General features: G+C 30.8%; 1 protein-coding gene across 32 annotated transcripts in view; it reads right to left on the reverse strand.

The window, feature by feature from the left end:
• LOC145265633 (calcium/calmodulin-dependent protein kinase type II delta chain-like) overlaps nucleotides 1-14,829 on the reverse strand; it is a 705,488-nt gene that overhangs the window by 286,600 nt on the left and 404,059 nt on the right. The gene's annotated exons all lie outside the window — the stretch shown is intronic.

A 14,829-nucleotide genomic window follows, 5' to 3' on the forward strand; every position in this document is an offset into this window, starting at 1 on the left:
GTGGACTAATTTGCAAAAAAGTAAAAAAATAATAATGATAATGTTGTTCATTTCAGTGTTTGCATACAATGTCACGTCAGCTGATATTTGGGCTTGACGATCTTAAAAATAGTCTTTCTTCTTTTATAGATAAAAAAAGAATAATTTTGACAGGGGAATATTTTACACTACACTGGCCAAGGTTACACCGGTGTAATATAAAATATTCCCCTGTAATTTTTTTTTTTTTATCTATAAGAGAAGAAAGACTATTTTTAAGATCAGATTTTTTCGATTTTCGATACTTATTGGATCAGTTTCTGTACTAAACATATCTAAGAACACTGCCAGATATATAAATTACCTTTGTATGAAATTTTCAAAATATAGGCTCAGCCGTTTTGGAACCTATGAGGAAGGAACTCACACACATAGTGATTTTTATATGATAGTAAGTAGCTGATTATTTGTATTGATGTTTCTTACATACGTTTGTCCAATAATTTCAATGTTTATAACTAGGGCTATTGTTACATGATAAGGGCTGTCCCCTGTTCATGTAAGTATAAAAATAGAGAGATTAGTTAAAATGGAAATAAGAGAAAGCAGAAATCGAACCCTGGACATAAGTTTTAAAGAACAATAGGTTTAAATGGAATGTCCAGTAAATTGTTAATTCGGATGAAATAAATAATAAATAAACGATTCAATTGTTAAAAGAATGTGGATAATAAAATATGGTTAAATAAATTAGATATGTAGGTTAAATTCCTTTGTGGAAACAACACAAGAAAAATAGGTTATTGGGAAATCAATGTCGAAAACGTGCAAAGTCGCGCATGTTGAAACACGTGAATTTTGCTCACGTGGCCGGGATGCATGGATTTCTCAATATAGTAGGGAGAGAGTCAGAGACAGATAGAGAGAGTCAGAGACAGTCAGGGGAGACAGTCAGTGAGAAAACTCAGAGACAGGCGGACGTCTGAAGCGAGACGTTACTTCAGAAACTAAAATGTGAAACTGAGTTCTTAATGAGGAAGTCGACCGGTCGTCAGAAAATAAATTCATCATGTGTTTGTGATAAAGCTCATCTTTGTGTTTGTGATTTCTACAAAAAGGTAAATTGTATTGTTATTATATGTCTGTGTTATAAAATGTCATGACAACAACATCTCTCTCTCTAAGATACAACATCATATGTAATAAGACAAGAACTCTCACTAAGACTCATATCATTACTAATAAGAACTCACGTAACATACGCGCACAAGTGGTATCGTCTAATAATAATAATAATAATAATAACTATATAACACTATGACAATAGCTTTTCTTTTCCTTGTTTTAATACTCAGGTATATATCCATTGATATCTTATGTTTTTATGTAGAGTGACGTGATCCTCAGTTAATTAATTGTGTCTGTGTCGGATATATACTTGAGAGTAAAAACAATGAAAAGAATATGCTGTTGTCATAGCCAAATTTATAACAATGTTCATTTCTCTCTCCATGCTAAGCATGAGTGTTTAGTAATTTAAAAATAAATACCAGATTAACTTTTACTGTCGTCTACCACCCAAACCATATTGACTGGAAGTGATGTTTGTTGACAACACATGTTTACACTTTGCTTAAATCTATTTAAAAAAACGATTTATTTATTAAAAATTAAAATTATTAAATTATTATTAAAAATTATTTATTTTTGTTTTTAGGAAAGTCGTTTCAGACAAGGCATGACGCCATTCGATGTAAGGAACTAATCATAATAATAAAATGGGGAAGGAAGGTAGAATTACTTCAAGACAACAACCAAGTTTGAAAGAAATCTCACCACCCATGTTCAATCCCATAGACTTCAAACAGGCTAGCCAACAAAAAAGAAAAAAAAAAAGAAAAGAAAAGCCCTTCAAGAACTCTACATTGAAAAATAGAAGTCACAAGAGTTTACTGATACTTATTTTAGTTTGTTATTGTTTTCATTTTTTTTTCATGTGTCTTATTTTGAAGAAAAAAATGAATGCATTTCTTCCAAAATGCTTGTTTTTTGATGCTAACTTTAATCATTTGTTTGATGGAATTATTTTCAGTGCAAATGATATCATATTCAAGAAGAAAACGTTTCCAGTCATAATTTATCCAAAAGTAAAAGCATCATAAATATCTTAGCCATTTTCTAATAATTCCTTACAGAACTGGCTTTAAAGCTTAAAAAATGTCAACACGATACTAGTCAACAAAAATATTATTTAACAAGAAAATAAGTCAGTTGTGAGTTGCTTGACATCATAAGGATGGGTTAAAGTCTTATCTAGGCTTTCTCCATGTTGTATAAAACATTTCTGAAATTATGCCATAAAAACATGGATGATTGAAAAAATCTTTGATTTGATCATTTTGAAATTTTGTATGGTTATTATCGTTATAAAAGAGGGAGATATCTTCTGGAATGGTAAAATGGCGCAACCATACATCAAATTTGGAAAAAAAAAAAATCAGAAATCAATACTCTTCGAACATTTCAAACTTTTTTCAAAATCAAAGGATAAATTCAAGGTCATATATGATGTAGAACTTCATTGTCTACAATATGGGCCGATCAGAGAATCTCTATAATAAGCAAAACCAAAGTCATCACAAAAAGTATTAGCTTTTCTGTGACCTTGAACTTTGATCTAGATATCGAAAGATTAAATCAGTTCCAAGTTAAACCATGACCGATATTTTGACCAAGTTTAGTGACAAGTGAGTCAGCAATGTGAATATTAGATTGTACACAAACAAATATTGTGACAGATTTGATTATAAACATAATCTTCACCTTGGCGGGAGGGTAAACACTTATATACCTATTAAGTTGAGTTTTTCTTGCTCTGACACTGATATTAAAACCCTACTTTTTCTATTTAAAAATGATTAAAAAAAAACTTAATATACTCAGTTATGGATATGCAACTTTATGAAGGTTAACTAATTTGCATATTCCTTTGAGAAACGAATGCTCATTAATTAATTATTCATTTTTATGGTTTCTTATGAGATGAATTTTATTTCATTTAACTATTACACTTAATTCTATTTATGCATAATTTCTGCACTGTGCATAATTTCATAGAATTTTAAGATGAAAATGTTCTAGCACACGAACATAGTGACCTTGTCTGTGTATGTGTGTGCGCAAAAAGTCTCTACTAAACTTCTCTTTGAATATTTGGTCTACATAGTTGAAATTTGATATATAGGAGATTTATCCTGTAGCACACTTTCAATTCGGTTTTTAGCCTGTAAAAATAACTGCTAAGGGGTCAAAATTGAAAACAAAACAGTTGACCTTGGCAGGGTAAGTTGAATAAAACATTACTCCTGCTGTTATTTTTGCACATATGCAAAATTAAACATTCATAGCTCAAAATCACTTAATTTTGAACCTTTCATATTCATCTGTCAATGGCTCAGACAGTAACAATGCTAGAGAGATAAATAACGACCAAGGCTGAAGCACTAAACATTCTGATTTTGATTCTAGTGAATAGTACTCAAGTCATGTTTTTTTTTAAATAACTTTTGAAATTATCTATAATATAAATCTCACCTGTCTGTTTAAATGAATGTATGTATGTATGTTTGCCTAAAACTTTCGATAGAGGCAATGGATTTTCACAAGATTGGTATCATTTTGAAGCCGGACCCTTCGGATGACAAATATCGAAAAATTGGCCAAAAACATTAATTCCTTCACCCTCAACTGGGCACTTTTCTACAGGGATGGGTCGCTTTTTTCACCGATATTTTCGAAAGTCATCCTCTCTTTTCGATTGTCTAGCCTTAATTTAAATTTACGTCACTTCCGGTTTGGCAATGGGTGCAACAGCAAAGATGTCACTTTTTCACATTCTTTTCCTCCTTCGCGGTACAGGTTCGAACCTGCCTGCCTACTACAACTTTTTTTTTTTTCACTCAACACACACCTCCAAACACCCGGGCAACGGCAGGCACCTAGGCCAGTACTATATATTGGATAATAATCAATAGAAAATTGGCTCTATAATAATGAATATGAAATCTGCATTAATTAAAATATAATATTTATGCATATTTTATGTCTGGGCAACGCTGGGCAGCATGCTAGTAAGAAATAAAAATATCATTGTAAGTAAACAATGGTGTCAAAGAAAACAAAAAATCACGTAGTAGAAGTGGAAATATCAATGCTAATGAGGACAGTAAACCCCTCCCACCTGCTAAAAACAAGCAAGCAAAAAAAAAAAAAAAAAAAAACAAAAAAACAATGTACATACTGATAAGTTAATATTCCAAAAATTCAGACAAAAAAACCACAAACGGTAATATCCCATTTCATTTATATATATTCAATCGCATCACTCTCAAGAAGTTAAAATGCAAAACACGTAAAGAGGAATAAATTTACAACTTGGGAAGCTTTTTTTTTTATTGTCACTTTTAAAAACATTGATTTTATAACTTCGTTTCACTTATGTGCAAGATGTTGCAGTAAAACTCAGAAAATATTAAACTTTTCTAAACTTTTACGTAAACTTTTTATAAATATGTAGTTAAACTACTTTCCGAATTTTCCTGAAATGTTTAATTTAAAAAAAATATTTTTGCAAGGATGTGAGGTGTACAAGACATTTCTAGAACATACTCATGTTAGGAAACAGACTGCTTTTCTGAGCTTGCTGCATCATTCTGAAACACAGGAACTGTCTTGAGAATTTTATATGTCTAGTAGTAATAGAGTTTGTATTTTTTTGTGACAATTTCCACTTGGATTATTCAAGTTAATTTAACAAAAGAAAAAACAAAATGAAACTTTTTCTAACAAAAATAATTCACCAGGGAAATGGATTAAATAGGTAATAATTTTATGAAACATTCACAAGCCTAAATATCATTTTTCCTTTTTTTTTTATTACTTTTTATTATAAGAATACAAAATGGATTTTAAAATATATCAAATATTTATACAAGATGAAGAATTTATAGTCAATGTCAACTGTATAAAAACAGACAAATACAATCACAATTCTAAATACTTACAGAATTTATTTAATCCTTAAAAACACATACATATGTTTTTAAGTGTGTTATATATATATATATATATATATATAGCTATATAGCTTTACTTATTATTGAGTATTATTACATAAACACAATAGTCTTCCACATTAACTCTTATGAACAAAAAACTTACCGGGATTAGGTTGGCAATTAAGTTTCCACCATTTTTGTTTTAATTTTAATTTTATTTTTGAATCTATTGTGTTTTCAAATTTTGTAAATTTTTGTTTTTGAGAATACTGTTATTGAATTTTTCTTCAAGTTAATTTCAGTTTATTTTTCTATTGTTAAAATGGAATAGCAAGAAAACTGAACAATTTCAACACAACATTTTTACTTTATTTATTTATTTTTGATTTCTACCAACGACATATTAAAAATCTTGCTGACCGTTAGGAAGAAATTGTAAACAACAATGGAGAATACATTCATTAAGTAGTTGTTTTAAATACAAATTAAAAAAAAATGGTGAAAACTTAGTTGCCAATCCAATATATATATATATATATATATATATATATATACACACACACACACACACATGCACGTAATGACAGATGAACTTACAACATCTGTTCATAGCATAAAACTGATTTTTTTTTTTTGACAAAAATCAATTACATTTCAGTAAAATAAAACAGGAAACATGGGTATCAAACTTTACCCTATCTAATATTTTTCTTAGCTTGTGAGCAATTGGTTCATTATGATCTCTTCAATAAAAACTGTAGGCTCAAAACAACTAGTATTTATAGTGTTCATTTCCCACAGAATCATCATGTTTAACTCTTTTCAGCGATGTTGGGTATTTATTTCTCTCCCACAATGAGAAGTATGACACAAAGGTTGGAAAATGGGATTGAAAAATCTGCACCCTCAGGGAGATACTCTGACCCATAAAAATGCCTAAGCAGCCCATTAAGGGCGTCTCAGGAAATTAGCAATAAACTAGCGCCTTCTCAAAGAAAGAAAGCAAATCCTGGGAGGATGGACCTCCTAGAACTGCACAAGACCAGCATTACATCACAATCAACAGGGAAGAGGTTATTACAGGAATGGTTTAAACTTTTGAAGCCCAAAGGTTAAAAATGCTTAACCGGTTTTTTTTTTTTTTTTTTTTTTTTTTTTTACATAGGAGTCACCACTTATCAAGGCCCAGAGACCACTCCAGGATAAGGGTTAAAGAGTATACAGTAGTCAATGGAATAATATCATAGAAATTGTTAGTAGTGTAAATTGGGTAAATTGGATTACTTAAGAGGAACGGCTCAAGAACTTGTTTATGTTGGACTTGAAAACGACCACATTGTAATCAGCTGAAAAGCAGGCAAACGGAAGATAGAACTGTACATCTGTGGAACTAAGAAAGAAGCTTTGCTCATTGAATCTACATTTAGGTTTAGGCACGGATAAAGAGTGGGGGAAATTATTGGGGCTCTGCAAAAGGTCCCTAAGTAAGATAAGCTAATGCACTTTTGACTTTTATGTAATTTCACATTCGTTTACACGCACAAAATATTATTGGCTATTGTAATATAGACATCATCGTTTGTAATCTATCATTTTATTAAAGAATATAAGAGTTTGAGAATTTGGCAAAATATTATGAATTTTTGTTAATATCTTAAATCCTTCCTTGGTGACTTTTTTTTTCTTAAAGAAAATGTTGCATTTTCAGATAATTTTTTTTTATTTACTTTTTTCTATAGAATTTTTAATTCTGGTTATGTAAATAACTTGTCTCCCCTGTGGCCTTGCCAGACCACTAATATATTATTATATAAAAGGAACTTTGTGTGTTTGTGTTTGTGTGTGAGAGAGAGAGTTCTCTATGAACTCGGAAACGGGAAACGGCTGGACCAACCAACTCTTTGGAAATTTCACACAAAGGTACTTGATGTATCTGGGAGTGTTCTTACATAGGTTTTGTATTGGAATGTGTTGGATAAGTATCGAAAATCTAAAATGGCAAAATCTGAATAAAGAAGGATGTCCGATTTTGATCAAAGTTAACACTTTTATACACCTTAACATCACAAGTGCATGTCAGAAGTTTTATCATTGCACAAGCATAAAGGCAGCGCATATAAAATCAACAGTAGATTCTTTTATAAGACAGGGACGCGTTCGAAATGAATGTTTTTTTAGATCACAAGTGAACCATGTTACTTGACTTTTGTACGTTTAGTTTTAATGTGATTATGTAAAAATAAGTTTATAAAAATGATAGTTGCTTCTTTGATAAGACGAAGGGGCGTTCAAAATGAACGTTTCTGTTTAGAGCACACTTGAACGGTGATAAGTGACTTGTGCATTTTAAGTTTTAAATGAAGCCATTATTTACAGAATTCTATAAAAACAGTGGATTCTCTACAGTGCAAATTGTAGAATAAGTCACTGCGGAGAAGCCTGTGAATCTCCCCACCCCCACCCCTCAGTACACTGCAATGAATCCCCAACTAGAAAAGTCAATCAATCGAATTTTTGGTTGACAAAGTATGGGAGGGTGGAATATTTATTGATCCTCATTCAATCCTGGACAACGTTGAGTCTTTCTGCTAGTGTGTGTGTGTGTATATATATATATATATATATATATATATATATATATATATATTATGCAAGGTTCATGACTTCCGTTTTTCAATACTCTGAATTGTCTAATGTCTGCACCCAAATGGAGTGTTTATTAGTTAGAGTAGAGGCGTCAAAGGTGGCATTGTGGCTGAGTTTGAATCTCCTGATCAGCAAGAACTGTCATCCTACACTGATGATTGCGTAAGCATGAAACACTAGTAGTGGGGCAGATTATCTTAATATTCCATAAGAATCTTTTACTTAGTGATATATAGCATGTGAAAGACTGTTTCAGCAATCTTTCACATACTATAGTGTCTGTAGGTATAAAAGAATAATTATTATTTAATCATATATATGCATGCGTGTGTATTCTTTGATGTATAAATGATTGCTAAAACCTTCTTTTTGAATAAATATTTATATAATAGACTTAACTTGTTAAAAACGGATAAAAGTTATAGCCCGTTGACTTAAAAGGAATGTTTTATGCCAAACTGGTGGTTAAATTTGTGCTTATTTTGGCACTAAACACTAATCCAATTAATCAAATGGATAACACAAGTTCTCTGCACCTTATCATAAAAGTCCATACAAAATTTCAGCCAAATCAGCCCAGCAGTTTCTGAGACAAAGTGGAACGGATATACACTAAAAGAAATATGATATTAGTTTTATTCACACAAACATTTGGCTAAACTTCATGACACATTTAAACCAGAGCTCTTATATTGATTATTATAAAATTTTAGCCTATGAATACTAACCAAACTTGGATTATATATATTATTTATTAATAATTAATTAATAATTACTACGTGCATAAAAGTAAGTCATCTATGTACATGCATGTTTAAGAGTTTACTCCTCATCAGTATAGCTAGACTTTATTTGGCAAGGATCGAACCTATAATGGCTCGATAAGTAGTCTGGTGTTTTACCACGTGACCACCGGACCCTTGCCAATTTTTATTCACGATTTTTATCGCTTATAAATGTAAGATTGTTGAATTTTTTATTTTTTTATTTATATATATAATCACATAAATTAAAATACAAAGATATAATTTTATGCGTAAATTTTCAGTATTTACATTGACAGTGCTCAATGCATAGATAGAGCTAGATAGTAAGTTATGAAAATATATATGGCAATTAAACTACACAGAATATTCATTCTCGTGAGAATTCAACAGGCTTATGCATAAGCCTGACGAATTCTCGCGTGAATGAAATGTGGAATATTCTGTGTAGCTTAATTGCCATATATATTTTCATAACTTACTATATATCTATATATATAAAAGCGAAAATGTGTGTATGTATGTGTGTGTGTGTGTGTATGTCTCGCAAGAACTTTCGACACGGGTCACGGATTTTCACCAGATAGGTATCATTTTAAAGTTCCAACCTTCACCTGACAAATAGCGAAAAATTGGCCAAAAACATTAATTCCTTCACCGTAAAATCATCAGTTTTGTATAGGGAGGGGTGCCGAAAAAATCGTTCCTTCATTTTCTATGCACCTGCTACTACGACAATGACGTCATGTTTGACCTAGAAAATGTTCACATTAGTTTCAACCACCTGCAAGTGTTTTTAAAGGTTTAATTTTATCTGTTATTAAGTGTATGTCTCTTTGGCGTAGGGGTAACGTGGCAGGCATTTTTTTCCCGCCTTAGTCTCGATGTTTCGGGTTCGAGCCTGTATTTCTACCTAAACTTTTTTTCCTCTTTTACACATTTTTTTGCCCTTTTTTTTTTACGTTTGTTCTTGTTTTGCTTTGTATTAGTTTTTCCAATTTTTCTTAACATCGTTTTTTTTTTATAATATTAAAATAGGGTCACCCTCTCCTACATACACCCCCCCCAAACACCCGAGCAATGCCAGGTACCTCCACTAGTCTTTAAATATAAATGCGAAAATGTGTGTATGTATGTATGCTCGCTTTTTGTGCATGTCTGTAAAAGGCTTTTTTCTGAGAAGCGGTCGGTCGGCTCACAACTTCTTAAAACTTTTTATATCACATACAAATCATAATATCTACGAGTTAATAACGGAGGTCGCCTGTCTATTTAATTCGCTTGACTTCGAAAAGATAAATATTTAACATTTTTTGCTTGCCGCATGTGGATTAGACTTTTTCGTATAATAAAAGCGACACTAATTCTGGCGGTATTTTTCCGGTCGCGATCGCTGGAAATGTCCGTAAGCAATCAGATTTGATCAATGTGGAAATATTTTCCTTATATCAGATAATTGCTATTCAATTTGGTCAATCCCCTTTTTATGGGGAGTTGGTCCCCCCCCCAACATCTTTGCAAAATAAAAATAAAAAAAAGCGTTCCCGCAGTAAATGAAATACTACCACGCAGTCAAAGTTGACCTCATTAAGTCATTAAAACGTGCACCTGCCAATTCTAAATAGTTAAATAAATTCAAACATGTTTCTGTTAGTATTTCGCGGTGGCCCAATGGTTAATGTCGCATGTTTTTTTTCACACTTTAATTTCCAACTTTGCTTCAAGGTTTCCAGTTTGATCCTCATACTTACCTACCAAAACCTTTTTTTATCCCCCCCCCCCTCCCCGAGTTTTGATTTACCCAAAACCACACACACCTCCAGACACCCGGGCAATGTCGGGTACCCCCTGTTAGTCTATATATATAAAAGGCAAAATGTGTGTGCGCGTGTGTGTGTATGTCTCGCAAAAACTTTCGACACAGGCCACAGATTTTCGCCAGACAGGTATCATTCTAAAGCTCGAACCTCCGGTCGACAAATATCGAAAAATTGGGCAAAAACATTCATACCTTCATCCTTAACGGCTCTTTTTTACAGGGAGGGGTGAAAAAAATATGCCATTTTCATGACAAGATGGCTTTACGCATGCGTCAATACGCGCAAAAGACGTACATTGAATTCGTTTTAAATGTTATAAAAACCAACCTACTTTCATTCACGCGTCTATAGCGCGATGGGTTAAGTGACAGCGTCATTATCTAAAGATTTAAGGTTCAATCCCAGTTATCAGATATACTTTTTTTTCTCGATTTTTAAACATTTAATATTGAAACAAGGTTATTTATACCATTTTTTTTTTCGCTGTTTTTTTTTGTTTTGTTTTTTTTCCCCTTTTTTTTTGGATTTTTGTTTATCCGATTGTTTTAAAGAAGTTTTACATCCATTTGCTGTTTTATTTGTTTTGTTTTTTCCGATTTTTTTTAAAAGTATAAACAGGGTTATTAATTCGCTTATTCTTTGCTCCCCCCCCCTACATACACACCTCCAAACACTCGGGCAACGCCGTCCTTTTTTGGGGGGAGGGGGTTTGTTTTTCCGATTTTTTAAAAGAAGTTTTACGTTCGTTGGCTGTTTTTTTTTTTGTTTGGGTTTTTCCGATTTTTTAAGAAGTTCTTTACCCCTCCTCCCTCCCTACACACACACCTCCAAACACCCGGGCAACGCCGGGTACCCTCGCTAGTATATATATATATGTTTATCTTGGAAGTGTTTTTAACCTTGAAAACTATATAAAAATTTTAAATTTCTTTAGTCCCTCATTGAAAAATTATTTTGTCAGTAAGTCATTTAATCTCCTGCAATCCCTGAATCAACTGCTTTCTCGAACTCACAATAGTTCTATGTTTTCAGAGATCAGTTGTTTACCATGAAACACTGTTTCAAGGATTTATATTATATATGTATATTTTCTTATTTCCTGATGTTTTTGACATGTTTTCTAGCGCTTCTTTCTGATGAAAGAGGATATGTAAGTCTGTATTTTGACTGTTTAAGTATTAAAGTGTTAATGAAACGGTCCATCAAGAAATGAGTTTTTAGAAATGAACAAAGATATGGTCACTGGACTAACATTCTATTATTTATTTATACATGCTCTGGTTTTAACAAAATGAACATCTATTGAACTTGAATCCTGAAACTCTAATTATTAATAATATGAGAATCATATGGCAATTGCAAATACAAGCTGAGAAATTTATATATTTCAATTCTTACTAAAATTTCTTTTTTATGAAATTCTGGTGATTATTTTTGCACAATTCTTATTATGGTAATTCATTACAATCAAAAGTTGTGATCAAATATAATCAGTTGAGATAAGATCTTTCAAAATGACCTTCAAAGGTCAATCAATGGCTAAAAACAGATTCCTGATAACATCAACAAGAAAATATCAATCTTGCCATATCATTACTTCTAGCAAACTGAAGGGGATTAAAAAGAAAAAGAAAAAAAAAACACTACGTAAGATGAAAAATAACCTGAAAAATAAGGATGTATAAATAGAATTGTTTATACTATTAGCTGGATAGATTTTATGGCATATCAACCTTAATTGGTTATATATATTATTCCTTAATTGGAATTCAATTTTGAGATGAGCATTATATATTAATTTTATTAATTTATTTTTATTTCGGACTATTAGTCTCATCTTTATTAGTTGTTGTTTTTCATCCTTTATTGGTTTGTTTATTCACAACGACGAGGGCCAGAGGAATAGTTGGCCGAAACGTTGTGAATAAACAAACCAATAAAGGATGAAAAACAACAACTACTAAAGATGAGACTAATAGTCCTTAATTGGTTATTCAAGCAAACAGTATGTGTTGCTTAACACATATTAATTTACTATTATTTGGATTCATTAGACTACTGTTCTCATCTTGAGTGTCATTTTCACCATGTTTGGGTCGATGTAACCTCCAACCTTCTTCAGGTTTATCTTATCAAACTCAGGTATGTTTCTGTCAGTGTGTCGAATTTAGACAGAATTTCAAACAGAACCCTTTATTTACTTCCATCAATCATCCCGTGGTGCAGTGTTTAGAGTAGTTGGAAAAATCAATTGTAAAATTGATATTCTCTTGAAGGTTCAATTCTTAGTGTGGGCAACAAAAATATACAATTGTGAATTAGTTAGGACCTCTATCCAATCATGGCTGATGGAACAAGAGCATGCTACCCCCCCCCCCCCGTGAAGTAAATAAAGCGTTCCGTTTGAAATTCCATCCAAATTCCTGAGTTCGACAAGATAACACCCGAAAAAGGGTCAAAGGTTATATCGACCGAAACGTTGTGAAAATGACACTTAAGATGAGAATAGTAGTCCAATGAATCTAAATACTATCTCCATCTAAAAATTCAGAAGCGTCATTATTTTCTAAATGAATAAATGCAAACGCGTGGCTTATTTCTCATACTAATAGTGAAGTCAAAATGCTTTGTTTGAAGTTGTTTAAACTTTACATTAAAACCCATATTAAATACGTAATAAATAATTGTTTGCATTCTATTTTTATTCTATCTTATTTTTATTTCATCTTAAATTATTTTATATTATCTTATCGTTATTATTTTTTTACTTTTTATTTCTCTATTTTATCATTTTTCATTCAATTTAAACTTTATCTTTAATTTTACTCTTATTTTTTTACCGTATACATTTTGGCTGTATTTTTTAAATTCTCCTGCTATTTTTTTTACAATGTACTTTCTTTGTATTTTTAAGGTAATCTGTATGAATTTTGGGTGCCTACATATTTTTGGTACTGCGCTATTTTAAATAGTTTTTTTTTTTTTGGTTAAATTCAAGTTTTACAAGATCTTTTTTTATTAAATTGTTAGGTGGAAGCACAGAATTGTTACAAAACACCCTCCCTCTAAGAATGGCTTTCAAAATAATAACGTTATTATTTCAGCGCGGCACTAAACATACATAAGTACCTTTTTTGTATTTTTTTATATCTCTCCCTATGTATATTTTCTATTATTTTGTACGTCTCCATCTATTTTATTTATTTCTATTTTTCTGCTTATATATATATATATATATATATATATATATATATATATATATATATATGTCATTATGCCAGCTTTTTTGTATATGGCCTTTTCTCCTCTTCTGATGAGAAGCATTCGGCTTCTCAACGCCATGGCCTAAAGAGGTATTTTTTCCTTATTGATTTGATGCTTAAAGAAAGTTTTATTTAACTTGAAATTGCTATCCTTTATTTCTTAGACTAATACATTGTAAGGTCAACTAATTTGCATATTGCTTTAAAAAATGACAGTTAATTAATTAACTATTTTTTTGTTACATTTTAATTGCATGATTGTTTTGATTTCAATATAACAAATATGCGTTTCACAATATTGTTTCATTTTGTTGAGAAATATTCAGCAATCGTGTCGAAATCCAATCTTTTTTGTAAAATGAAAAACTTAGAGATTCTATTTTTTTTTTTAAGTGATTTTAAACAAGTTACATTCTGTTCTTAAATTATGTTATTTCTCCCCTACAAACACACACCACCATCGCTTCTTTCTTTTCCTTTTTTTTATGATCACATTTAAAAGATAAATAAATTTGTATTGAAATTCCCAAAATGTTAATCTATATAAACAAATGAAAAAGATTTTGTTTTGTTTTTACAAAAAAGTTATAAATGGAATATTTATTATTTTAAATTTTTATTCTAAGCATTTTAAGTAGCCAACTTCACAAAGTGTTAAAAGAGTCTATAAAGCCAGCAAGTTAAAATAATAGAGTTGTTACCATTTTTAATAAATAGGCAAATATGAATTACAAAAAATCTATCACAATTTTTTACATCTAAATGAATGTCTGATGATAGCGTCAACATGTTGCAGCTTATATTTTTATTGGTTTCATTTTGCATTCCGGTGTTTTTTATTTGTTTTCTTTTAAATATCTCATATTAGTTCATTTTTTATGTTGAAAAGCAAAAAAAAGATTAATAAAAAAAAACATCTATTGGAAATATCAGATAATGTAGAAAAAAAAAATCTTTTTTTTTTTTTTTGGACAGTCTTCCATTTGAAAATTCAAATATTTCAGATTTGCATTCAATTTGAACCATTAATCATTTGACATCAACGAAGCAAAATTTCCCGAATTTATATTTAAATTTAAGCTTTACATTTAAAAAATGTTAGAATTTATATCTAAACTTAAGCCTTTATTTGAAAAAAAAAAATTAGAATTTATTTTTAAACTTAAGCCTTAAATTAAAAAGAAATTTAGAATCAAAATCATGTAATGGATTTTTATCAAAATTTAAAATAATGATCATAGATATAATCTCACAATGGGCATAAAAGTGGTGCAAAACTACCTTGGGTTGAGTATTCTTC

This window comes from Euprymna scolopes, chromosome 40, assembly GCF_053919585.1.
Source record: "Euprymna scolopes isolate OS-2025 chromosome 40, ASM5391958v1, whole genome shotgun sequence".
Lineage (NCBI taxonomy): Eukaryota > Metazoa > Mollusca > Cephalopoda > Sepiida > Sepiolidae > Euprymna > Euprymna scolopes.